This window comes from Oryctolagus cuniculus, chromosome 7 (genome assembly GCF_051225735.1).
Source record: "Oryctolagus cuniculus isolate XC-2025 breed Fujian yellow rabbit chromosome 7, ASM5122573v1, whole genome shotgun sequence".
NCBI lineage: Eukaryota > Metazoa > Chordata > Mammalia > Lagomorpha > Leporidae > Oryctolagus > Oryctolagus cuniculus.
This window is the reverse complement of record NC_142873.1, coordinates 14477415-14504181: the sequence shown is the minus strand read 5'-3', so window position 1 is coordinate 14504181 and position 26767 is coordinate 14477415. Positions and strand designations below refer to the sequence as shown.

The 26767-nt window shown below is 48.9% G+C and overlaps 1 long non-coding RNA gene across 13 annotated transcripts in view; it reads right to left on the bottom strand.

Annotated features, from left to right (window-relative positions):
- Positions 1 to 26767, bottom strand: part of LOC149125296 (uncharacterized) — a 108541-nt gene that overhangs the window by 75702 nt on the left and 6072 nt on the right. For 4 of the 13 annotated variants that reach the window (XR_016236950.1, XR_016236948.1, XR_016236949.1 and 1 more), the window contains exon 2: positions 13635 to 13726. The exons of 7 other annotated variants lie outside the window; for them this stretch is intronic. This is a non-coding gene — a long non-coding RNA (uncharacterized LOC149125296). Of the gene's footprint in view, positions 1 to 1009; positions 1371 to 4532; positions 4661 to 13634; positions 13727 to 26767 lie in introns of those variants that run through there. 2 more of the 13 variants (XR_016236952.1, XR_016236961.1) reach the window with 2 other exon arrangements.

Below are 26767 nucleotides of genomic sequence, written 5' to 3'. Positions count from 1 at the left end.
GAGAAAGATCTTCCATCCTCTGGTTCACTCTCCAGACTTCTGAAACGGCTAGGGCTGGGCCAGGTCAAAGTCAGGAGCCAAGAACTCCATCCAGGTTTCTCACGTGGAGTGGTAGGGACCCAGGCACTTGGGCCATCTCCCACTGCTTTGCCAGGCACATTAGCAGGGAGCTGGATGAGAAGTGGAGCAGCTGGGACTTGAACTGGTGCTCTGATATGGAATGCCGGCATCGCCGTGAGCAGCTCAACACCAGCCTTGTATTTATCTTTTCCATAATTAATATGACAATCCTTATCCTGTAACTAAATATGAGTGTATTGATTCTCAGAATGCAGACGGACAAAATAAACATCAGGCCAGGTGGAAACCATAATCTACCTAAGCTTCTGTCTGCGGCAGGATTCTCAGAGGGCATTTTGTGTAAGAATATGATGGCATTACTTAGCCTAAGGTTAATATGTGGGTTTATTTAAACTTTTCTTGAATATACTTGTGGATTTTTTTTTCAACTCTATTTAGCCAGGTAAAAAACGTGTAAACACTTTGGTGTAAATAGGCACTTCCTCTTTTGTCTTTAAACTTTTGCCAAGCTTGAAAATGTGCCCTTCTTGGGGCTGGTGCTGTGGCACAGTCGGCTAAGCCTCTGCCTGTTGCGCCAGCATCCCATATGCTCCACTTCCGATCCAGCTCTGCTACGGCCTGGGAAAGCAGTGGAAGATGGCCCAAGTCCTTGGGCCTGTGCATCCACGTGGGAGACCCAGAGGAAGCTCCTGGCTCCTGGCTTCAGATTGGCTCAGCTCCAGCCATTGCAGCTGTCTGGGGAGTGAACCAGAGGATGGAAGACCTTTCTCTCTCTTTCTCTCTCTCATGGAAGGCCTCTCTCTCTCTCTCTCTCTCTAACTCTACCTCTCAAATACATAAATAAAATCTTTTTTAAAAAAATACACCCTCCTTGAAAAGCATGGGAGGAAGTAGAATTAAGAAGAAAATATCCCACATCCACAGGAAGTAATAAAGCTAGAGTTTATTCAGATGGAAAATACTTGACATTTTCCCATGCTGGTTGCTTCTGCAGGAACGGGTCACACGGGTATCGGGTCACTTGATGGGGTGAGAAGGGCACTTGACCTCTGCGGCATTTCTCCCACAACCCGTCACCCCAGTCTAATCATGAAAGAAACATCACACACACCCGGCTAAGGGACGTTCCAGAACACACCTGACCAGCCCTCCTGAAATCTGCCAAGGAACGCTGGAGCAGCTGGCCCGGCAGAGATGGCTTGGGAGGCACAGAGACTCCATGTGATGGGCATTCCTTCCATGGGAGGACCAGTGGTGCCAACATGGGTTCTGTAGTTCTGGTGAGTGTCCTATGGTAAAGTAAGACAATGACGCCAGGGACACAGACCACACCTCTGCAACTTTGCTCTAGACCTAAAATGGGAGGGAGGGAGGGAAAGAGGGAGAGAGAGAGATCGAGAGAGAGATCGAGAGAGAGAGATCTTTTTAAAGCTGCCAGAGAGGCCGGCGCCGTGGCTCACTAGGCTAATCCTCCACCTTGTGGCGCCAGCACACTGGGTTCTAGTCCCGGTTGGGGCACCGGATTCTGTCCCGGTTGCCCCTCTTCCAGGCCAGCTCTCTGCTGTGGCCTGGGAGTGCAGTGGAGGATGGCCCAAGTGCTTGGGCCCTGCACCCCATGGGAGACCAGGAGAAGGACCTGGCTCCTGCCATCGGATCAGCGCTTTCTCTGTCTCTCTCTCTCTCACTGTCCACTCTGCCTGTCAAAAAAAAAAAAAAAAAAAAAAAGCTGCCAGAGAAAAGAAAAGTAGATTATCACAAAGGAGCAACAATGACTGGGTTCCCAAAAAGATGATAAAGTCACATATCCAAAGTTTTGAGGGAAAATAGCTATAAAACCATAATGCTGTACCCAACCAAGTGCTCACATAAGTGATGACAAAAAAATAAAGACATTCCAGATATGGAAACCCCTGGGAAGTGATCACCCAGGGTTCCTCTCTGAAATGATGATTAAAGAGAGAAGGAGCAACCCACGGGAAGGCGGGAAATGCAGATGGGGCAGATCTAATGAAAGCTTGGCTGTAAAAACTGACAAGAACTGATTGTGGCTGTCAGAAGTGACACAGCTAAGCCTGGCCGGCAGTGGACGAGGGAAGGGCTGCTCCTGGCTTCCAGGGCGTCAGCAAGGGTCCTTGTCACAGCCAGGACCAGGCGGAGCAGGATGGGCTCTTGTATCATCCAATGCCCCGTAACCAGAGCAGAGCCCCTACAGATCAGGTTTGCCTGCGACAGGTGCTGCTCCTGGACCACAATGTTTTGTGAATATACCTGAGTAAGCTGCTAGTTCACAGTGGCCATCATTTTCTGGTTTAGACTGTGGTTAAAGCACAACTCACCACTGGGACCAGCCTGCCTTTCGGTGGGGAGGGGCGGGGGGAGGACCTTCCATGGGTCTCTGGGTTATTCAACCATAAAACTCAAATTCCTCTCTGAGACCAGCGCTGTAGCCTAGCAGGTAAAGCCACCACCTGCAGTGCTGGCATCCCATATGGGATGCTGCTCCTCTTCTGATCCAGCTCTCTGCTATGGCCTGGGAAAGCAGTGGAAGATGGCCCAAGCCCTTGGGCCCCTGCACCCATGTGGGAGACCTGAAAAAAGCTCCTGGCGCCTGGCTTTGGATCAGTGCAGCTCCGGCCATTGCAGCCAATTGGGGAGTGAACCAGCAGATGGAAAACCTCTCTCTCTCTCTCTCTCTCTCTCTCTCTCTCTCTCTGCCTCTCTCTGCCTCTCCTTCTCTCTGTGTGTAACTCTGAGTTTCAAATAAATAATTTTTTTTAATTCCCCTCTGGAATGGAGAAACTGAGGCGCCAAGGGGGTGAGCTGCTCTGTGTGAGAAGGCAGCTACTGCTGACGATGTCCTATGAAGAGGGGGAGGAGGCCAGCTGAGGGTATGGACTCAGGAAGGAGAAAGGACAGAGGCCCACCTGTGCTGCAGTTCCTCTCCCTCAGTTTTTGCTTTGTTTTACCCCTTAAAGCCTGAGTGCTGGGTTTGGCAGATTGGAGGAAGGGGCAGCCATGTGCTCTGAGTGGACTTGGTTGGCGGTCTCTGGAGGTGACGAGGCTGGCCAGAAAGGGCCCTGGGACAGGTGCACCTTCCTTGGGAGTGGGCAGAAGCATCTGGGGAAGGGGCCCTGGTGAAAGGCTGCACCTCCCTCATTCATGAAAGATCTGGATTTGGGGTTGGCATGGTGAGGTAGTAGGTGAAGCCGTCGCTAAGTATCCCATAGGGTGCTAGTTCGAGTCATAGCTGCTCTACTTCCAAGTCAGCTCCCCGCTAATGTGCCTGGGAAAGCAGCGGAAGAGGGACCAAGTATCTGGGCCCCTGTACCCACAGGGGAGATCCGGAAGAATCTCCCGGCTCCCGGCTTCGGCCTGACCCATTGTGGCCATTTGGGGAGTGAACCAGCAAATGGAAGATCTCTCTCTCTCTCTCTCTCTCTGTCCCTTTCTCTCGCTGTGTATCTTTGCCTTTCAAATAAATAAAATAAATCTTTAAAAAAATCTGGATTTGGTCACTTTGCAATTTAAGAAAATGATGGAACAAGGGTTGGCGAAGTTGAGGATATTTGGGTCATTTATATAACCGATGTCAGTGTAATCTCTCATTGAAAAATTTTCCTAAATTGCTTTTAAGAAAATAAAATCTGGTTAAGATTATTTCTTAAAGCAAATCAACGAATTCAGTCTTGGAAATCATCTTAGGCTGGTTCAAAAAAGAAAAAAAAATCGCAATATAGAGTCTCAGAAAATCAGAAAGTTTGAAAAACATTTTTTTCTTTATCTTCCAAACAGAAAATTCTAAGTTCAGCAGTGAGTTTTTCCATCTCACCTTTCCCTCCTTTCTTCTAAGTGAAAATAAACTTTCACATTTTTGAAAGTCAATATTGAATCAAGCTGATCCTGTACCCACAAACATGTTCTGGAACACTCAACACGTTTGGAAATAAACCAGTATCTTGTTTTTCTCAGTTGAGGTTAGGAAGAGAGTACACACCTCTTTAAAATGTCAATAACATCTGTGTTGCAACCTAGCCATTGACATCAAAGATCACCCCAGCACTCCCTGGGGGCTCCCGTCTGAGACCCGGTCCACATCACCTTGCCTAAAGCGAACCAGCAAACCAAAGACCTCTCCACAACAAAGCGTCTGATCTTGGGAGTGCTGGGGTTCGGATAGAGCTTGAGTGTCTTCCCCTAAGGTTCATGTGTTGACATTTGATCTACACTTCGAGGTATTAAAAGGATAGACTTGGGCTGTTCATTGCCGCAGCTCACTAGGCTAATCCTCCGCCTTGTAGCGCCAGCACACCGGGTTCTAGTCCCGGTCGGGGCGCCAGATTTTGTCCCGGTTGCCCCTCTTCCAGGCCAGCTCTCTGCTGTGGCCCGGGAGTGTAGTGGAGGATGGCCCAAGTGCTTGGGCCCTGCACCCCATGGGAAACCAGGAGAAGCACCTGGCTCCTGCCATCGGATCAGCATGGTGCACCTGTCGCAGCACGCTGGCCACGGCGGCCATTGGAGGGTGAACCAACGGCAAAGGAAGATCTTTCTCTCTGTCTCTCTCTCTCACTGTCCACTCCGCCTGTCAAAAAAAAAAAAAAAAAAAGATAGACTTAACCCAGTGATGGAGTTTAGAGGTGGGGCCTTGGGAAGCGATTTGGATTAGATAAGGTCATCAGGACGGGGGCTCCATGACTGACTATGGGTATGAGAGAGAGAGAGCTCAGTGGAAACACACATGCCATGTGGTGCTCCGTGCCTCCCTAGATCTGTCAGCAAGAAGGCCCTCACCAGATGTGGGTCCTCAGCCTTGCACCAAAGCTGTGAGCTACAGAAACCGCTTTGAGGGGCCAGCATCCTGGTGCAACAGGTTAAGCTGCTACCTGCAATGCTGGCATCCCATATGAGCACCAGTTGTAGTTCCGGCTGCTCCACTTCCGATCTAGCTCCCTTCCTGGGAAAGTAGCAGCAGATAACACAAGTACTTGGGTACCTGCCACCCATGTGGGAGACCCGAATGGAGTTCCAGGTCCTGGCTTCAGTCGGGCCCAGCCCCAGCTGTTGAGGCCATTTGGGGAGTGAGCCAGCTGATGGAGGATCGCTGTCTCCCTCTCTCTCTGTGACTCTGCCTTTCAAATAAATAAATAAATCCTAAATGAAGAAGGAGGAGGAGGAGGAGAGGAGGAGGGTAGGAGGAAGAGGAGGAGGAAAAAGGAAGGAAGGAAGAGAAAGAGAGGGAGGGAGGGATGGACGGAGGGAGAAACCGTCAAGGCTGCCAGTGTCATGACAGTTCCGGGGGTCACTCGGGTTCCCTCCCTGGGCTCGAAACCCAAGGCCACCTCGAGGTTCTGCTGCTTGTTTTTGGTGTAGTGCTCAGCAGCTGCAGCCGTGACTCAAGCTCCATGTGAGCTGCAGACCTCGGGGGCACCCACGCAGTGCTCATTTTGCAAGCCTGCAGAATGCAAGAGCTATGAGCACAAGGGGATGTCCACCAGGATCTCAAAGGAAGGCCTGGGAGGCAGAAGTTTGCCACAGGGTCAGCAGCCCCGTGGAGAGTCCCTGATGGGGCAGTGCCTCGTGGAGCCAACAGAGTGGGACCGGAGCAATGACACCAGAAAGGTACGGCAACGTGCAGCGTGCTTCTCCTGCAAGCAGCATGCAAAGCCAGCCAGAGAGAGGAACCAGGTGGCCTGCGACCAGCCAAGCTCTGGACACAACGTTGGCCAAGGCCTTGGGTGGCCACCCCCCTTCTTGCAATGTGCACAGGGTGGCTGGAGTTGGAGCTTTAGGATTTAATGTCTGCTCTGGGCTGATTCCCCCTTCATACCCGTCTAGTTCCTTCTGGAATGGGAACATATTGCCCATGCCTATTTTACCAGTGTGTGCTGGAAATACATAACTTGGTTGAGTTGCATAGGCTCACAATTGGAAGGTGTATGCCTTGAATCTCAGATAAGATTTTGCACGTCGGTGGCCGGCGCCACGGCTCACTAGGCTAATCCTCCGCCTTGCAGCGCCAGCACACCGGGTTCTAGTCCCAGTCGGGGCACCGGATTCTGTCCCGGTTGCCCCTCTTCCAGGCCAGCTCTCTGCTGTGGCACGGGAGTGCAGTGGAGGATGGCCCAAGTACTTGGGCCCTGCACCCCATGGGAGACCAGGATAAGCACCTGGCTCCTGCCATCGGATCAGCGCGATGCGCCGGCGGCAGCGCTCCGGCCACGGTGGCCATTGGAGGGTGAACCACGGCAAAGGAAGACCTTTTTCTCTGTGTCTCTCTCTCACTGTCCACTCTGCCTGTCAAAAAAAATAAATAAATAAAGATTTTGCATGTCGGACTCTTAAATTAATGCTGCAATGAGTTAAGACTTTGGCACTATTGCAGGTGCATTGTGAGGATGGGAGCTGGATGTGGGTATGGGTCGGGTGAGTCCTCCTAGAGTCGTGTGTTGAAATGTGAAGTATTAGGAGGGTAGGAACTCCATCTAACTGGTGAGGCCTCTGGAGGGTGATGAGGGTTAGATGAGCCAGCTGGGTGGAGTCGCCAGGGTTGAATCCTATGAAGTCATGAGGTCAAGAGAGCAGAAGAATCACGCTAACGTGCTTGCTTCCCATCCTTAGCCTGTGATGCCCTGCACTGCCTCGGGCCCTGCCAGTGAGAAGCTCAGCACTAGATGCAGGCTCTTGGGGCTGGTGCTGTGGGGTAGCGGATAAACCCACCACCTGCAGTGCTGGCATCCCATACGGGCACCAGTTCTAGTCCCAACTGCTCCACTTCTGATCCAGCTCTCTGCTATGGCCTGGGAAAGCAGTAGAAGATGGCCCAAGTCCTTGGCCCCTGCACAGGTGTGGAAGACTGGGCAGAGCTCTGGCCATTGCAGGCAACTTCGGAGTGAACCAGTGGATGGAAGACCTCTTTAAATCTTTAAAAAAAAAAAAGGTGGGGAGGGAGAGGAGAGGCACAAACATCCTCGCCTTCCCCCGAGGTAGTGCCCCATGGTCACTCCAGGGAACAGTGCAGGCCACTTTCAGTCACCTACGAAGCCCAAACCCCCAAGAAGATCATCTGATGCTGTTACAGCTCTCCCACTCTGTTGGGACAGGGACACAAGAGTAGCGCTGGGCCAGACGAGCGCTCCCCACAAGGCAGCCATGGTGACCGCCAGAGAGGGGGCCGGAAAGGCGGAGCCCTCCAAATACAACAGCAAAAAGGATCCCCTCCTGCAGCCTCACTTTGCAGGATCCAGGGCCGTGAAGTTAATTGACAGGGTCAAAGCATTTGCAGATAATAGGTTCTTCAGATATTTTACTCAAAAATGTATACTTTATACCTTTTGTGATTATTATATATATATATATGTTTTTGGTGGGGTTTTTTTAAGATTATTTATTTGAAAGCCAAAGTTATACAGAGAGAGAAGCAGAGGCAGAGAGAGTCTTCCATCTGCTGGGTCACTCCCCAATTGGCCGCAACAGCTGGAGCTGTGCCGATCTGAAGCCAGGAGCTGGGAGCTTCCTCTGGATCTCCCACGCCGGGGCAGGGGCCCAAGGACTTGGGCCATCCTCCACTGCTTTCCCAGGCCATAGCAGAGAGCTGGATCGGAAGTGGAGCAATGGAACTCTAAACAGTGCCCACATTGGGATGCCAGTACTTCAGGCAGTGGCTTTATCCGCTACACCACAGCGCTGGCCCCTATATATATGTTTTGATTTTCATCTATGGTTCCTGCCTCATAACTCCTTCCCAAAGACAAACCACAGAAACAAAATTTCCCTTCTCCACCATGGGTCACAGACACTCCCATCTTCCCCGCCTGCCTCTGACCCACCTTGTCTGCTAGTAGATAAGCCCCTCCCTATTCCTGAGCGGTCTGCTCTAAACCCTGCATGAAGAAATGCCACACACAGGGGCCGAGAACAATCTGGACAGATGGGCAGTCAGGCAGAGGTAACAAAGCCTCCATAGAGGCAAACATGCACGGGTTCTGGAAGCTCTGATACAGCAGAACAGGTGGAAGCTTGCAGGAAGGCAAACAGGAACCTGCTCACCTCCCGGGAGAGTGGCACACCCCAAGTCTCCGCAGTGCACCTTGCCAGCCCTCGCCTGTGTTTCCTTGCTCGGCTGTTTGTCTCCTCAACAGTGCCCTTTCTAATCAAGTGGTAAATGTAAGTATAGTGTCTCCTTGGGTTCTGTGAGCCACTCCAGCAAAATAAGAGCCCGGTGACGAGGTCATGGAACATCGGCCAGAGGCACAGGCAAAGCTCTCTGGACTTGCGACTGGCGTCCTAACTGGGAGTCTTGGGGAATGAGCCCTCCTCCGTGGGATCTGACACTGCCTCCAGGTAGAAAGTCCACGTGAGAGGACACCCAACTGGTGGGCTCTGCCACAGAATCGAATGATTGCTCGCTGGTTGGGAGACATCTCTACACGTCTAGGAGTCATGGAAGCCATGTTGATTATGGTAACAGAGAGGAGGAAAACTGGTATTTTCAGCATAGTACCCTCCCTACCCCCAGGAGCTTATGCAAAGTGTTTTAATTATTCAAAACCAAGAGTAGGGTGAGTATCAGACTCTCGGAGCTGGAAATTGTGTTCAATGTCATCTGATGGTTTTTAAAATCACCTACTAGAGCTGGTAATAAGCAAAGTAAGTTAAGCCTCCACTGTGGCCCCAGCATCCCGTAAGGGCACTGGTTCAAGTCCCAGCTGCTCCACTTCTGATCCAGCTCCCTGCTAATGTGCTTGGGAAAGCAATAGAAGATGGCCTAAGCCCTTGGTTCCAGGCACTCACATGGGAGACCTGGAAGAAGCTCCTGGCTCCTGGCTTCAGATCAGCCCAGCTCAGGCCATTGCAGCTATTTGAGGAGTGAACCAGTGGATGGAAGACCTCTCTGTCTCTCTCTTCCTCTCTCTGCCTTTCAGACAAATAAATCTTTTTTAAAAATAAAAATAAATAAATAAAATGACCTACTGGCATTTAAGGAAAAGAAAACTCAAAAAAGTTTATGACTTCTTCCAGGTCATGAGTTAAGTGCCGAAGTTAAGAACTGGAACTCAGAACCTCTGACTCATAATAGGTTAAGCTCCCTCCTACACCACTGAAATTAATCAGTGCATCTGCTCACACAGGGAGGAAGGGCTCTTCTCTTCATTTATGGCCAGTTCAGTACAGGATGTCCAGAGCTGGGTTGGATGTGGAGAGCTGGTTAAACACCAACGGGAGCCCCCTGAGAAAGTCACACCTGTGGCCTGCTTCCTAACGCATCTGTTAATTCTTGCTTTATGGATTGTGGAGCTCTGTTATTAGGCTCATACACATTTACGGTTGTTATGACTTCCTGATAAATGTACCCTTTTTTATTGTAAAATGCCCCCTCTCCATCTCTGGTAACACTTGCTGGCATACATCAAGTGCCTTTTATCTGATACTAACACAGCTACCTCTGCTGCCTCTTTTGCATGCTGTCTTTTCTCATTGTTTTTCTTTTTTCCAGTTTACGTGTGTTTTTATGTTTAAAATGCCTCTCTTACAAACAGCATATCATTAGGCCTTGCATTTTCATCCACTCTAAATATCCTGCCTTTTCTTTGGAGGTATATTCCGATTCCATTTGGTGTAATTATCTGTATGGTTTTATCTCTAGCATGTTTTGTTCTCTGCTTGTCTTTCAGTTTTGTTGTTGCTACTCTTTTCTTCTTTTCCTGCCTTCTTCTGGGTTAACTGATTTTTTTTCACAATCTCACTTCATTTAGCTATTGGCTTTTTTAATGCCATAGTTCCTAATCCATTTTTTCTTGCTAGTAACAAAACCAGTCTTGAGACAACCCTTAACCCACTCCTGCCCATCTGAAGTCTCCTACAGCGCTGTGTAGCCAATGCCTGGGAGACTGGTGGCTCTCATAGCATTCATCATCATCCCAAAAGAGGGCAGGAAGGGGTGGCTGTGGAGGGAGGGCAAACTTCCCCACCACATAGTGTTTGTGAACCTTGATCTGAAATGATGATTGCTCCAAAACTGGCTCTGAACTCCCGTGGGTTAAGAGAAGCATTATCAACAGAAAATTGTTTACGAGGCCAGAGAATTTTACGTCCTCGCTGTCAGTAAATTCTGTTCTCGAGTCAGGAGCACAGAGGCCTTTAACTCACCGACAAGGTACTGAGGGTTTATCACTTAGGTTCTAGAAGCTATGTCAGGAAACAAAAATCAGCACCGAAATGAAGAACCTGTTAGAGACACCAGGCTGATTGGCAAGCCAAAGGGGTTAGGGCATGTTCTCACTGATGGGAATGTTGTAAACACACGCGCTGGGACACTGCTCCACCCCGCCCCCAGCCCCATCTCTGGTGGAGCCTGTTGAATTGATCACGATGTCCTGCTTCCTTTTTCTGGCTAAATGATCTCACCCCTGGCTCTCTCTGCCGCTGAAGACTTCCCTCAGTCCCCACTTCCCTACTCGTCTTCTCCAATACCACTCAATCCCGGGGGATTTTCTGGTCTGAAGAGCCCTGGGATTGAGTCCCACCTCTCCTAAGACACCACATTCTCTCTTTCCTGCACCTTCAAAGATCTCCCTTGCCTCTCATTCCTAAATTGTAGATTTCCCTTAACAAAAAATTTGGTGGTGCTGGCGCTTTAGTGTAGCCGGTAAAGCTGCCACTTGCAGTGCTGGCATCCCATATGGGCACTGGTTTGAGTCCCGGCTGCTCCACTTCTGATCCAGCTCTCTGCTAAGGCCTGGGAAAGCAGTAGAAGATGGCCCAAGTCCTTGAGCCCCTGCACTCGTGTGGGAGACCCAGAAGAAGCTTCTGGCTCCTGGCGTCAGATCGGCCCAGCTCCAGCCGTTGTAGCCAACTGGGGAGTGAACCAGCGGATAGAAGACCTCTCTCTCTCTCTCTCTCTCTCTCTCTCTCTCTCTCTGCCTCTCTGTGTAACTCTGACTTTCAAATAAATAAATAAATCTTTAAAAAAATTGGTGAGGCTTTTTGTCTTGAGCCTTTACGAAATCTGCCTTCTGTTTATGAGCATGAGGCCAGATGCTACTGTAATTTAAACGAGTTTATTTGGGAAAGAAGAGTGTTCCTCTTTTTTTTCTCAAAAGTGCCTACTACACTTTTTTTGAAAGTGCCTACTATAATACCATACTTATCGAAAACATTTAATAATTGCTGCTGTGGCTAATACTGAGCTTCTTCTGACAGCTGGCAGGTGCTCACTGCATAAAAATGGTGGGAAATTTAGCATTTTCAACAAATACTTATCAAGCTTTGTCTAAAGTAGAGTTCCTCCAACTTTAATGTAGACACAAATCATGGTGGAGGGGTTATGGGGTGGGAGTTGTAAAATGCAGATTCTGAGGCCGGGGGCCTCCATTTCCAGTGGCCCCAAGGGGTCGGTGACCTAGCTGTAGACCCCAGGCTGCGTGTGCAGCCCCAGGGGTGCAACTCCAGTGCCGAGTACACAGAAGGTACCACTGGCAGGAGGGATTGCTCCTCTCCCACCCACTTTGAGACAGAATTTTCCAGGTGTTCTCTCAGCATTCGCTCCTTAACTGCACAGCTGGGAAAAGAGAGGCAACATTTCACAGCCATCTTTGTCACGTGCTTAACTAGTCTTTCAGTACACATGACTGATGGTAATTGTCAAATAACAATCGCTATATTCATTAAATAAAAGATAAAAAAATAAAATAAAATAAAAAATAAAAATAACAATCGCAAGAGGCCATGGTTTGAACTATGCACCTGCACTGGGCCCCCACAGACCCCACTAAAATATGAAGATGGAGTCCCTTATGCTACAGTTCCACCTCTCCATACAGAAGCTAAGCTGTTTATCTGACTTTAGGGGAAACCAGAATTAGATAATACCCAAATTTCCCACACTGGCCAGTTTCAATCAGCAGGATAATAAAGTGCCTTCTGCCTTAATCCATCTACAGAAAAAGTGAGGTGAGTAACCTGGTGGTAGCCAAGCAGCTACTCCCTGTGGTTCTGTCTCTCTCTCTCTCTTTTTTTTTTTTTTCCAAGATTGGTTTATTTATTTGAAAGAGTTACTCAGAGAGAAAAGTAGAAGCAGAGAGAGAGAGGGAGAGAGAGAGAGGTCTTCCATCCGCTGTTTCACTCTCCAATCAGCTGCAATGGTCGGAGCTGCACCAATTCGAAGCCAGGAGCCAGGAGCTTCTTCAGGGTCTCTCATGTGGGTGCAGGGGCCCAAGGCCTTGGGCCACCTTCTACTGCTTTCCCAGGCCGTAGCAGAGAGCTGGATTGTAAGTGGGGCAGCCTGGACTTGAACCAGCACCCATGTGGGATGCCGGCACTGCAGGCGACGGCTTTACCTGCTACACCACAGCGCTGGCCCTGGTTCTGTCTCTTGACTGCACCTTCCAAGGAAAGTAACTTTAAACAATCAATCCAAGAACAAAGAATTTCAAAAATAAACAAACAAAACAAAAATAAACCATCAGTCTGTTTTTTGATCGCTTCTGCTCTCTTCCATGTTTCTATCTATAAACGCAACCTCTTCTGCACAGTGTCACCTCATTCTAGAACCAAAAACAAAGCCAAATACCAGTTTATCCTTTGGTGGAGTAATGTGGACATAAAGCTATCTCAGCTTAGGGTGGTGGTGAAGAGGCCACTTCAGATGCCCACACCCCATTCATTCCTGAGAGCTCCGCTCCCAGTTTCAGCTTTCTGCTAACGCTCACCCTGCGAGGCAGCAGTGGGCCACCACGTGGGAGCCCTGAATTGAGTTCCCAGTTCCTTAGCTTCAGTCTAGCCCAAGCCCAGCAGTGGCATTTGGGGAGTGAACCGGTTGATGGCACCTCTTTCTGTCTCTCTCTGTCTCAGTGCCTCTCAAATAAATAAATAAAAATAAATGAGTTCAGCTTGATTTTATTACTAACAATTCAGTCACTGACCTGAATAACAAGGATCCCAACCAAAGAGAAGACATGGTTTCTTTGGTGGTGAAAATGATCGGTGATAAATGCTAATGAAACAATGTCATCAAGCCAAGGGGTGTGGAAATAGATATTTATAGCACTGCTTATTTTAAGCTTACCTGAGACAGAAGCCAGGAACCTCATTTTGTGTCATCCCAGAGCCTGTGTCAGAACTACCACCCAGTGAGTGGGTTTTGCTAAATATGCAAATTGTGGGGCTCCTCCCACAGCCTCTGACTCAGGAGGCCTTGGGCAGGGCCCTGGAACTTGCTTTGCTGAAAAGCCCTGAGATACTGCTGTCCTGGGATCACATTATGAGACTGCGTCTTAGAACACCTCGTTCAGGGAGCTTATCCGTAGGCGCAGGCAATTATCTAGATGGTATTTTAGGTAATGAGTGTGTATAATGGGTTGCATTGCTAGTTACTTAAAACTTTCCTGCAGCGGGCATTGGCCTAGCAGTGAAGATGCCAGAGGGGACCCCAGTGTCCCGTGTCAGAGTGCCTAAGCGGGATACCCAGTTCTGGCTCCTGATTCTACCTTTCTGTCTGGGAGGCAGCAGGTCAAGTGACTGGGTTCCTGCCACCCATGTGGGAGACCTGGATTGTGCACCTGGCTTTCAGCTCCAGCCTGATCCAGCCCTGGTCGTTTTGGGCATTTGAGGAATGAACCAGCAGGTGGAAGCTCTGTCTTTCTGTGTCTCTCTGAAATTAAAAAGAAAAAAAATGATCATAATTTTAAACCCATTCCTGTTTCCATAGCGTTCCTTGAAAACTAAACATTTTGATTACAGAATTCAGATGGAAGAAATCGAATAATACACCTGACATAAAACAACTCTGTGTTTTTGTTTTAATAGAGCAGGAAATAGGAAGAAAAGTGAGACTCACTTCTACTTCACTTCTACTCCTATGTCCTCTTGGGTATGTTCAAGAGCCATCCTTAGTGTGTTACTTTTACTAGAACATTTGAAATATCTATAGCTAAGAAGAATGTCTGTGCAGACCTGGGTGAACACAGCAAATCAGAGGAAACTCCCTACTCCACCCCACCCTGTGTCATTTTTATCCAGAAATTAAAAAAAGAAAAAGAATCGTACAACTAGGTTAACGGTGATATGTTTGGGTATAAGGGTTCCATCATTTTAAGTTTTACCACTTCACTGCATGCAGCTAACGGGTCACACAGGTAAGCTGACACCTGGTTCCAGGTACAAGAGGTCACACTGGAGGCTGTCCACCCATGAACAGACAGAGGTCATCTGTTCCTTCCCTGAAGTCGCATGGCATCCACACACCCAAACTCCAATGTTCTATCAGAAAATAGCAATGAGGTCGGCACTATGGCTCACTTGGCTAATCCTCTGCCTGCGACGCCGGCACCCCTGGTTCTAGTCCTGGTCGGGGCGCCGGATTCTGTCCCGGTTGCCCCTCTTCCAGGCCAGCTCTCTGCTGTGGCCCAGGAGTGCAGTGGAGGATGGCCCTGCACCCCATGGGAGACCAGGAGAAGGCACCTGGCTCCTGGCTTCGGATTAGCGCAGTGCGCTGGCCACAGCGGCCATTGAGGGGTGAACCAACGGAAAAGGAAGACCTTTCTCTCTGTCTCTCTCTCTGTCCACTCTGCCTGTTGAAAGAAAGAAAGAGAGAAAGAGAGAGAGAGAGAGAGAGAGAGAGAGAGGGAGGGAGGGAGGGAGGAAGGAAGGAGGAAGGAAGGAAGGAAGGAAGGAAGGAAGGAAGGAAGGAAGGAAGGAAGGAAGGAAGGAAGGGAAAGAAAGAGAGAGAAAGAGAAGAAAGAGGAGAAAGAAAGAGAGAAAGAAAAAGAAAGAAAGAAAGAAAGAGAGAGAGAGAGAGAGAAAGAAAGAAAGAAAGAAAGAAAGAAAGAAAGAAAGAAAGAAAGAAAGAAAGAAAGAAAGAAAGAAAGAAAGAAAGAAAGAGAACAATGACCCTGAACAGGGTGAAGGGCCAGACTAGCATATTTCTCAGCTCTTAAAAGGCAGAAATTGAGGGGCTGGCGCTGTGGCACAGTGGGTTAAAGCCCTGGCCTGAAGCACCAGCATCCCATATGGGCGCAGGTTCTAGTCCCATATTCCGATCCAGCTCTCTGCTGTGGCCTGGGAAAGCAGTAGAAGATGGCCCAAGTCCTTGGGCCCCTGCACCCATGTGGGAGACCTGGAGGAGGAGGCTCCTGGCTCCTGGCTTCAGATCAGCGCAGCTCCAGCCGTTGGAGCCATCTGGGGAGTGAACCAGCAGATGGAAGATCTCTCTCTCTCTCTCTCTCTCTCTCTCTGTCTCTACCTCTCTCTATAACTCTGTCTTTCAAATAAATAAAACAAATCTTTAAAATTGAGGCTGGCGCTGTGGCACAGTTGGTTAATAGTCCACCTGCAGTTTATGATGCCGGGAAATATGACACTGGTTCAAGTTCTGGCTGCTCCACTTCCAATCCAGCTCTCTGCTATGGCCTGGGAAAGCAGTAGAAGATGGCCCAAGTGCTTGGGCCCCTGCATCCAGAACAAGCTCCAGGCTCCTGGCTTCAGACTGGCACAACTCTGGCTGTTGCAGCCATTTGGGGAGTGAACCAACGGATGGAAGACCTTTCTCTCTGTCTCTCCCTCTCACTGTTTGTAACTCTACCTCTAAAATAAATAATAAATAAAATATTTTTAAAGATTTATTTTATTTATTTGAAAGACAGCGTTACAGAGAGAGGTAGAGACAGACAGAGAGAGAGAGAGAGAGAGAGAGAGAGAGATCTTCCATCTGCTGGTTCACTCCCCAGATGGCTGCAACGGCTGGAGCTGCACTGATCTGAAGCCAGGAGCCCGGAGCTTCTTCCAGGTCTCCCACATGGGTACAGGGGCCCAAGGACTTGGGCCATCTTCTACTACTTTCCCAGGCCACAGCAGAGAGCTGGATCAGAAGAGGAGCAGCCAGGATTTGAAGCAGCGCCCATACGGGATGCCAGCACTGCAGCTAGGGCTTTAACCCACTGCACCACAGCGCTGGCCCCAAATAAAATCGTTTCTAAAAATGCAGAAATTGGGCCGACGCCGCGGCTCACTAGGCTAATCCTCCGCCTTGCGGCACCGGCACACCGGGTTCTAGTCCCGGTCAGGGCGCCGGATTCTGTCCCGGTTGCCCCTCTTCCAGGCCAGCTCTCTGCTGTGGCCCGGGAGTGCAGTGGAGGATGGCCCAAGTGCTTGGGCCCTGTATCCCATGGGAGACCAGGAGAAGTACCTGGCTCCTGCCATCAGATCAGTGCGGTGTGCCGGCCGCAGCACGCCAGCCGCAGTGGCCATTGGAGGGTGAACCTACGGCAAAGGAAGACCTGTCTCTCTGTCTCTCTCTCTCACTGTCCACTCTGCCTGTCAAAAAATAAAAATAAATAAATAAAAATGCAGAAATTTTTATACTCAACACCCCCTCACCCTCACATTTGAGAAAATAAGTCCAATATTTAATTATAATTGCTAAACTACAATTCCTATGATTTTACTTATTTTAAAAATAATCATTCCATGAGCTAGATGACACTGTTGTTCAGCCAAAGTAAACACATAGCAAAAAGCAAACAAAATGTATCTTCCTGCTAACACAGATGCTGGGAGGAAGCACTGATGGCTCAAATAGTCGGGTTCCTGCTACCTGAGCGGGAAGTCTTGGTTAAATTCCCGTCTCCTGGCTTCAGCCTGGCCCAGTCCTGGCTGCTGCTGGCATGTGGGGAGTGAGCCAGCAGACTCAGCAGACTGTCTGCTTCTCACTCTCTGCCTCTCTCCCCCTTGAATACATTTTTATATATAAACGCTGTCCCCCCAGCAACTGACAACTGACTGAGGATGAAGCCGAGTCGATGCGAGTATTGCTAACTACCGTCTGCCCGTGAGGAAGTGGGGAGCCCTGCACTCGAGGTAAAAACTGATATGGAATCTTCGACGGCAGACTCAGAGGTCAGAATTTCACCACACTTCACTGATTGTGCAGTTTTTGTAATTTTTTTTTTAACCAGTGGTCAGGGCTGAAATTTATCTTAGGAAAAAAAGATAAAAAAAATGTACACAAACATCTAGCTACTAAGATACTTGTATAAGCTCAGTTTATGATACCAGGAAATATGACATGATCTACAAATGCCCAGCTATATAGGACAGGTTAAGAAATCTGTCTCACACACACACACACACACACACACCCCACTAGGTAGCCAGTAGGAATGAACAATGTCTGTCCTAGATTGTTAGGGAAGGTTGAGCTGAGAAACAGGATACAAATTTATGTGTATAATATGGTCCTGTTAATAAAAATTTGACTGTAAGTCTACATTACTTTTTTTAAGTATCTTTTTTAAAGATTTATTTATTGATTTGAAAGGCAGAGTGACAGAAAGAGAGAGGGGGAAAGAGAGATCTTCCATGCACTGTTTCACTCCTCAAATGGCTGCAAGTCAGAGCTCGGCCAGGTGGAAGCCAGGAGCCAAGAACTCCATCTGGGTCTCTCACGTGGTTGGCAGAGAGAACCAAGTACTTGGGTCATCATTTACCACCTTCCCAGGCACATGATCAGGAAGCCGGATTGGAAGTAGAATAGCCAGGACTTGAACCACCACTTTGACATGGGATGTTGGCGTTATGCCCACTGTACCACAACACTGGCCCCCACAAATTTAAATTTAATTATACACACCAAAGAACCTGGTAGTATATAAATATATATATATTTGGTATATATATATAAATATATATATATATATTTGGTATATATACCAAAATGTTAACCATGATCAACCCTGGGTTTTGGAATTACAGGTGAAATTGTTTTTATTTTTTACTTTCCTACATTAATATGAACTACTTATGTAACTAAAGACAAAAAAAAGTTTTTTTTATTTATTTATTTGACAGGCAGAGTTAGACAGTGAAAGAGAGAGACAGAGAGAAAGGTCTTCCTTCTGTTGGTTCACTCCCCAAATGGCCACTACGGCCGGCACTGCACCAATCCAAAGCCAGGAGCCAGGTGCTTCCTCCTGGTCTCCCATGTGGGTGCAGGGGCCCAAGCACTTGGGCCATCCTCCACTGCCCTCCCGGGCCACAGCAGAGAGCTGGACTGGAAGAGGAGCAGCCGGAACTAGAACCCAGCACCCATATGGGATGCCGGTACCGCCAGCAGAGGATTAGCCAAGTAAGCCACGGCGCTGGCCCAAAGACAAAAATGTTTTACAAATAAACTCCCAGGGCAATTTCTGCTTCAAACATACTTAAACTTATCATTAAAATGTATTCAGGGGCCAGCACTGTGGCATAGCAGGTGAAGCCACCTGCAGTGCCAGCATCACATATGGACACCAGTTCAAGTCCCGGCTGCTCCACTTCCAGTCCACCTCTCTGCTATGGTCTGGGAAAGCAGCGAAAGATGGCCCAAGTCCTTGGGGCCCTGCACCCATGTGGGAGACCTGCAAGAATTTCCTGGCTCCTGGTTTCATATTGGCGCAGCTCCGGCCATTGAGGCCACCTGGGGAGTGAACCAACGGACGGAAGACTTTTCTCTCTCCTCTCTCTCTCTGCCTCTCTGTAACTCTGCCTTTCAAATAAAATAAATAGATAGGCCTGAGCCTCATAACTGGCAAGGCTTTAAAACCCACCTGATTATTCTCAAGCACTTTCTGTCCATTTCTATTTGCCTCTCAATGAAAAAAAAAAAAAAAAACTTGCTCATGGTTTAGACTCCTTTCTTAGGGCCTCTAATAATGACTCCGTCCTCAGTTTTAGATCCTGTGATTTTAGATCCTGTGAGTTTAAACTGCTCGTTAGATTCGTTTTCTCCAGACTTAAAAAAGTAAAATTCTAGCTGGCCATGCACGTGAAACCTCAGATGGAAGCAGTTTCCGCAAGCTGGCACTGCGTCCCCCTGGAGAAGCCACCTCCTATTGGAAGGCACCTCCTGCTAGAACCCCTTTCCACGGGCGCCCCTTATTCAGCATGAAGCAGCCAGAGCGACCATCGCCCAGCTCCCCCTAACAGAAGTCAGGTTTCAATCTTCAGGAGGTGGGAAAGTGAGGAGTCAGGTGGGTTAACAGGTAGTCAGGGGATCCCAGTGGAATTTGGGGTGTAAAACATTTGCTTACTTCCCCAAATCCTTATCGTTAGCAAGAACAAACAGGCCGCCCTCCTTCCTTTGGAATTTCCAAATTTACCAGGAGGATAGCAAGGGAGCTCTCTCTTCCTGAGCTCACAGCTTATTGAGAAAACCAGTCACCTCCCCACCCTTCCCAGGCCAGACAGGATGCAGAATTGTACATCAGGCCTTTGGAGGGGTTTTGTCCCCACCTGGTAACTGAATGCCAATCTGATTGTCAAGTTCATTTTTTTCCTTCAAAATTGTACTTGAAAACCCCACTATCACCAGCCCCTTTGGGTTTTTTCCTCTCTTAGAAGCCCCCATCCATGTCACTCTGGCTGGAGGTCTGTGACTTTAATAAATCTATGTAAATCTCAAAAAAAATGCACAGATGGAAAACCACTTTTTAAAAATATGTATTCAGTGAAATTTCCATAAAATCTTAAGACTACTACTAAATACATTTTCTAAATTAGTGACACTGGAACCTAACCATATATAAACTCCCAAGTCTAACCATATACAAACTCTCTAGAGCAAGGCTAAAACTCCCTGCTACAGACAAACCATGCTGTCTTGTCTCATAAGTTAACACATAAGGCTTTCAAACAACAGCTGGTGTTAGGGTGGTCCTTGATCTCCTTGTTTAGAGATGGTCTGCTGTCCTTGAGGTCTTTACCTCCTCTAAATGGAGTAAGAACTGTTGTGGAGTAGAACTGTGTCCCCCATGTATGTATTTATAGAGTACGTATATGTGTAAGTGTAGCAGTGCTAACCCCTGGTACCTGTGCGCGTGACCTTCTGTGGAACTAGGGCATTGGCAGGTGCAATGAGTTAATATGAGGCCACTCTGGAGCAGGCCATATCCTTAATCCGCTATGACTAATGACCTGAGAAGAAGAGGGGAGGAGAGACACACAGGAGAAACACCGTAGGAGACACAGGCACGCAGGAGGAAGACACAGCGGCGGCGGCAGAGATGGCAATGACCCAGCTGCAAGCTGAGGGACGCCAAGGAAGGCCAGCAGCACCACAGGAGACTGGGGAGAGCTCTTTCCAGGCCCTTCAGACGCAGCATGGCTCTGCTGAACCTCAATTTCTACTGACCCTGCTCTCCAGCATGCCAGTGTACCTACTGATACCAGTACTGGAAACAGACAAATCAGACCTTCCTCATGCCGCGGACTTTCCTCATATTGTTGGATGGCTCGGCATCTCTGTGTGCAAAACGCCAGCAAGCCACTGTCACGTTGCCCAGTACCCGCCCTGCGTCAGGCGGCTGCCTTGTGCCCTTCTCCAAGAAGCCTGTGCTTCCACAGCAGCAGGGCATCGTTGGCCCCGGGGGCCAGTTTCAGAAGTTTCCGTGGCACCCCTGACGACCAGCACTGGTGGTGACCAGGCTGGCTGAGAGGTCAGCGCTTTGGGGCAACTTCTTGAGTAGGTGGTGGCGAAGCTGCCAGGATTCCCCTGGATTACTTAAAGAAAGATGCTCTAAAGGGAGAGGCCACTTGGGAAAGTGTGCCCAGGGTTAAGGGAACAAGGGACGGTGAGGCAGCCCAGCACAGCAACCACGGGAAATCATCCCTGCTCCAAGGACTGAGGGAGCAAGGTGGGAGAGCTGGGCGTGGCCACCTAGCGCTAGTCCAGGGAGCGGGGAGCGGGCCACTGCAGGGATGGGAGTTCAGCAAGGAGACAGCAGACACAGGTACCCCCTCCTCTCCCTTTCCACCCGCCCCCATCCCATCCCTTCTGACAGAGCCTCCCCAGGCTACATTCTAACACCCCTGGTGGCTGCCTGAATCCATGGATAGTACCAAACCCTATATGTATCCTAATGTTTTCCAATACATACACACTTATGGTAAATAAGGTACAATGAGAAATTAACAATAATCATAAAGCAGATCAATTGTAATAATATACTGTAATAAATATATTATAATAAAAGCTTTATGAATACAGTCTCTCCCTTTCTTTCTCAAAATATATTTGTGTACAGTGTACTGTATTCTCAGAGCTCAGTTGACATCATGGAAAGTGAAACCACGGATAAGGGAGGATGTTTGTACAGTTACGTATCCCTAATGACAGGGAGACAAGCTGGGAAAGGCTACACTGAGCAATCTCGTCATCACGCGGATATGAGTGTACTTAAACCTGCATGGTGGTCCCACATGCACAGGACCACCCCTGCATGAGTCCATCATCGACTGAAATGTGAGGCATGAGACGTACTTAAAAAACTGTTGAACTTCAACTGAGCTTCAACACATTATAATATAACCTAGCCTGGAAAAGCAAAAAAAAAAAAAATTTTTTTTTTCAAAATGAAGTGGCTTAGGTAGAAGCTCAGCTCTGTGCTGACACTGTCAGGGAGTGGATTGTGCTTCATGAGGTCATCCGGGGACCCAGGTCTCTTCTGTCGTATTGTTCTAGATGGACCATATTATCTTGTACACAGGGTGGAAGCTGGGTCACCATCCTGTGTATGCTCCCTGCCCTGGGGATAAAGGGAGATACAGCCTGGGAATTGCACACATCCATCTGTTCACTTCCCGTTGGCTCAGACTTAAGCGCGTGACCACACCTGACTGCGAAGGAGCCTGAGAAATGCAACCTCTAAGCAGGTGGCCATGTGTCCGGCTGAAAGTCAGGGAGTTCTGTAACCAGATTTCTATTTTATATGCATCTTATAGTATAGAAAAGAGGAGTGCAATGACACATATGTGACTTATAAATTTATTTATATAGGTATATAGGGACACAGGCTAAACTTTAACCAACAGAATGGATGATCAAAATAGATTTAGAGAGGCCATCCCCCAAGAAAAAGGCTGAACTACTTAGCCTGTCTTATGGACTTTGACCCAATAGTGTTTCCTACTTCACCTCTTGCCAGGGTCAGAATTCCTCTAAGCACCTCACGCCTCTGTCCACGCTCTTCCTTCTGCCCGGAATGGCTTCTGCACCTCTCCACAGAACCAATTCATACTTCAAGCCACAGCTCAGGTGTCGGATCTGTGAGGAGCGTGTTCTAGCTACTGCTCTTCTGTGTTTCTTTTCTTTCTTTCTTTCTTTTTTTATTTTTTATTTTTTATTTTTTTTTAATTTTTTTTTTTTTTTGCCAGGCAGAGTGGACAGTGAGAGAGAGAGAGAGAGAAAGGTCTTCCTTTGCCGATGGTTCACCCTCCAATGGCCGCCGCTGCAGCCGGCGCACCGCGCTGATCCGATGGCAGGAGCCAGGAGCCAGGTGCCTGGTCTCCCATGGGGTGCAGGGCCCAAGCACCTGGGCCATCCTCCACTGCACTCCCTGGCCATAGCAGAGAGCTGGCCTGGAAGAGGGGCAACCGGGACAGAATCTGGCACCCCGACCGGGACTAGAACCCGGTGTGCCGGCGCCGCAAGGTGGAGGATTAGCCTATTGAGCCACGGCGCCGGCTATTTTTTATTTTTTTTGACAGGCAGAGTGGACAGTGAGAGAGAGAGACAGAGAGAAAGGTCTTCCTTTGCCGTTGGTTCACCCTCCAATGGCCGCCGTGGCTGGTGCACTGTGGCCGGCGCACCGCGCTGATCCGATGGCAGGAGCCAGGTACTTCTCCTGGTCTCCCATGGGGTGCAGGGCCCAAGCACCTGGGCCATCCTCCACTGCACTCCCGGGCCACAGCAGAGAGCTGGCCTGGAAGAGGGGCAACCGGGACAGAGTCCGGTGCCCCGACCGGGACTAGAACCTGGTGTGCCAGCGCCGCAAGGCGGAGGATTAGCCTAGTGAGCCATGGCACCAGCCTCTTCTGTGTTTCTAACGCATGCTGTGTGAACCCTATGACAAAATGAACCACAGCGCATCATAATCGCCTTCATGACAGTGGTGGGCAGTAGAATCAACCTCAGTCACCCAGTGTCCACATGGTCATCCCTGGAGCCTGTGAAGAGGTCACCGCACTGAGGAAAGGACTTGCAGATACCGTAAGTCAGAGACTTGTAGACGGGAGATTATCGTGGTCTTAGTCCATTTGGGTTGTTGTCACAAAATACTATAAATGGGACGGCTCATGAACAACAGACATTTCCCAGAGCTCTGGGGACTGGGAGTCTGAGAACAAGGCACTGGCATGTTTGCATGTCTTCTTGCCACATACTTATATGATGGAGCGACTGCTCTATGGTTTCCTTTTTATAAATCCCGCTCATGTGCCCATGACCTAAACACCTCCCAAAGGCCCACCTCCTAACACCATCTCCCTAGGGGTGCATAAACATTCGGAACACAGCACTTGGAGGATCCAGGTGGGCCTCGTGTAACCTCGGGATCTTCAGAAGTGAAAGGGAGGCAGGAGGTGCAGTCAGAGAAGGAAGCGGGATGACAGTAGAGGTCAGAGCGATACCATCGGAGAAATGCCGCAGCCTCTGGAAACGGGCAGAATCTCCCCCGGCGTCTCCAGAGGGAACACAGCCCTGGCAAAAGCGCAGCGGAGCCCGTCTCCGACTTCCGACCTGCAGGCTCTAAGGTAAGAGGCCCATGCTGTTTTGAGGCACTACGTTTGTGCTGGTTTGTTACGGCAGCTGTGGGAAGCTCATGTCCTGTCCTTCTCCCCTGTTAGCTCCTGCTTGAGCCCCTCTGCACTTCTCGGCCAGTGCCCAGTGCACTGGTTTGGTTGCGTGGAAGCAACGAAGGCAGGCAGTTCAGCAGCCTTTGACTCGGTTGACTTCCCGCTTGGCCGCTCATCGTGCGTAACAGCTTTGAGCAAATTATTTCTTCCCTGACTAGGCATAGAGAGCACTCCTCTTGCAGGTGTGGTGGAGACCAGGTGATAGGACTGGGCCCTGCCATTTGGACGACAGCCCTGGGAAATGAGGCTGTGGGACACAAGTTCACACATGGAGCAGCCCTCCTGTTCCGTACCCTACCTTCTTTCTGACCCTACTTCCTGCCTTTTTTCAAATCCACCCACTACCAACCGGAAATTATTCTCTCCTGGTTCTGGAGGCCAGAGTTCCAAAACCAAGGTGTTGTTAGGACCACCTCCCCTAAAGGATATAGACTATAGGAGGGTCTCTTCTTGCTACCTCCAGCTGCTGTTCCCGGGTTTGGAGATCCATCACTCCAGTCTCTGCTACGTCTTCAGACAATTTCCTCTGTGCCTTTATCTGTCTCGGCGCTGCTTTTCCCTCCCATCATATCAGATGAAGCGTCCATTCTACTCCAGTATAAGCTCATCTTAATTAATTACATCTGCAAAAACCCTATTTCCAAATAAAGTCCCATTCTGGGTTTTCAGGAAGGACATGAACTTGGGGGGGGGGGGGGTTGCATTACACAGTACACTCTCTTTGCTACTGCTTCTTCTGTAGGTACTGTCTTCATTCCCTGGGGACTCAGACACCTGGCACAGAGTCCACCTTCATGTTCCAAACCTGCCATCACCCTAAGCAACTTTCTCCTACGCAAGCATGACTCATTCAAAAACCCAGGTTCTCACTTCCCTGACCTCCTTGGCCCTGGTGACTGGTTCCACACCACTTCAGCCAACCAATCCTAGGGCTACGCTCTGGACTTTGTCATCATCTGCGGCGTTCTCCTCTGAAACCATGCATTCATACCAGTTCTGGTCAGACCAGGCCCTCTTCTCTACACTGCTAATTCACTAACAAGTTTGCAGGTGCTGGTTATATCAAGGTGGCAAATAAAAATTACAGGAGTTGTGGTTTGGGACTAGGCTCCTGCACTAGGCCCCCACAGACCAAACTAAAAATCAAAACAGGGTCGCTCATGCTGAAGTTCCTTGTTACCAGGCTGAGACTAAGTTGTTATCTTAACTTCTTGTAAATCGAGAGAGAGAAAGAACGCAGTCAACTTTCCTAAACAGGTCGGTCTCAGTTGGCATGATAATGAATTTCTCTCGTCCTCACAATCAGTTGGCATGATAATGAATTTCTCTCGTCCTCACAAGAAATACCTGAAATAACGTGGTATTAAACAGTGATTTTTGCTACTGATCTGTCTCCCTGTCCCCACCTTACAAGAAAAGTAACTTTGAAAAGACCAATCTTAAGGAAAGTAACTTGGAAAAGACCAACGTTTTTGTTCTTTGTTTCTGCCTTTTTCAGCCTTTCTCTGCCTCTAAACCAAGTTCTTTCACTCAACCCACTGAAATACTTACTCTAATATATGGACTAAAGTGTTGTCCAATTCTGGAAAAAAAAGATATTTAAAATATTCTACAAAATAAGACCAGTTGGGAATCTTTAAACTAAGTTATTATAATTCCGTACTTTGAGAGTGAACAAAACAAGGAATCTTGTCCTTGTGGAGCCAATACCCAGCACCTACATGGTGTAACTCCATACACCACTCCTTCCTAACTGGGAAACCCTCCTCCTGTCGGCACCCTCCTGCTGCTACCTCCATCTTGCTCTGCTGGGATTCCACATCCGCCTGTCTTTGTCCTGCACTCCAGTGCCCACTGTCCTCCCTCTGTTCCACCTGGAATAATCTGATTTCGGATGCCCTTAGACAAACTGCCTTTTCTACCAGCCTGGAGAGTAGCACAAAAGATCAGTCACACACCTTGCAGACCAGGCCCTTGTGAAATCGTGATTACAAACCTCCATGAGGCCTTGAACTTGGAGAGGTATACTACTACAAGTTTCTACTCCGCGTCTTACCTAAAGAGTTCAAAAATAACTGAAACCACTTAAGGGTGCCAGGAAGTCCCCCTACCACACCCACCCATCACTATGTCCCCTTTGGCTCCCTAACAGAAGTGGTGCCCACCTGGTGACCACAGTGAATCATTGCCCAAGTTCTGGTCCCAGACACCTCCCACCCTCCAAACAACTCAGGGATTTCACTCTCCCAACTACTTGCACTTGCTCCCTGTTCCTCAACCTATTTCTAACAGAATCTTCCATCAGCATTTAAACTTGTTCATGTCTCTCCCATTTTTAAAACAAAACTCCACCCATGTCATATTTTCCCCAGCTTCTGTTTTCTCCTCCTTTTCATGGCCAAACCCCTTCTAGAGTTTTCTACACCTGTGACATCCTTTCCCCTGTGTTCTGACCTCACAGCACTCTGACTGCTCCCTTGTGGTCTAAATAGCTCTACTGGCCGACGCCGCGGCTCACTAGGCTAATCCTCTACCTTGTGGCGCCAGCACACCGGTTCTAGTCCCGGTCGGGGCGCCGGATTCTGTCCCGGTTGCCCCTCTTCCAGGCCAGCTCTCTGCTGTGGCCAGGGAGTGCAGTGGAGGATGGCCCAAGTGCTTGGGCCCTGCACCCCATGGGAGACCAGGAGAAGCACCTGGCTGGCTCCTGCCATCGGATCAGCGTGGTGCGCCGGCCGCAGCAGCCATTGGAGGGTGAACCAATGGCAAAAGGAAGACCTCTCTCTCTGCCTCTGCCTCTGTCTCTCTGTAACTCTGCCTTTCAAATAAATAAATATAATCTTAAAAAAAAAAAAAAAAAGACAGGCTGCCCCAGCTAGACCTGCAGAAGCAGCCCTGTCCTCTTACTCCTTCACATTTGATGATACACCACTGCCTATGGCATCTGGCTGCCCCAACAGCTACAGCAAGGCACTGAGTACCACACTTAGGAAGAATGAAGAAGTTAATGACCATGGGGTAAACTTCGATC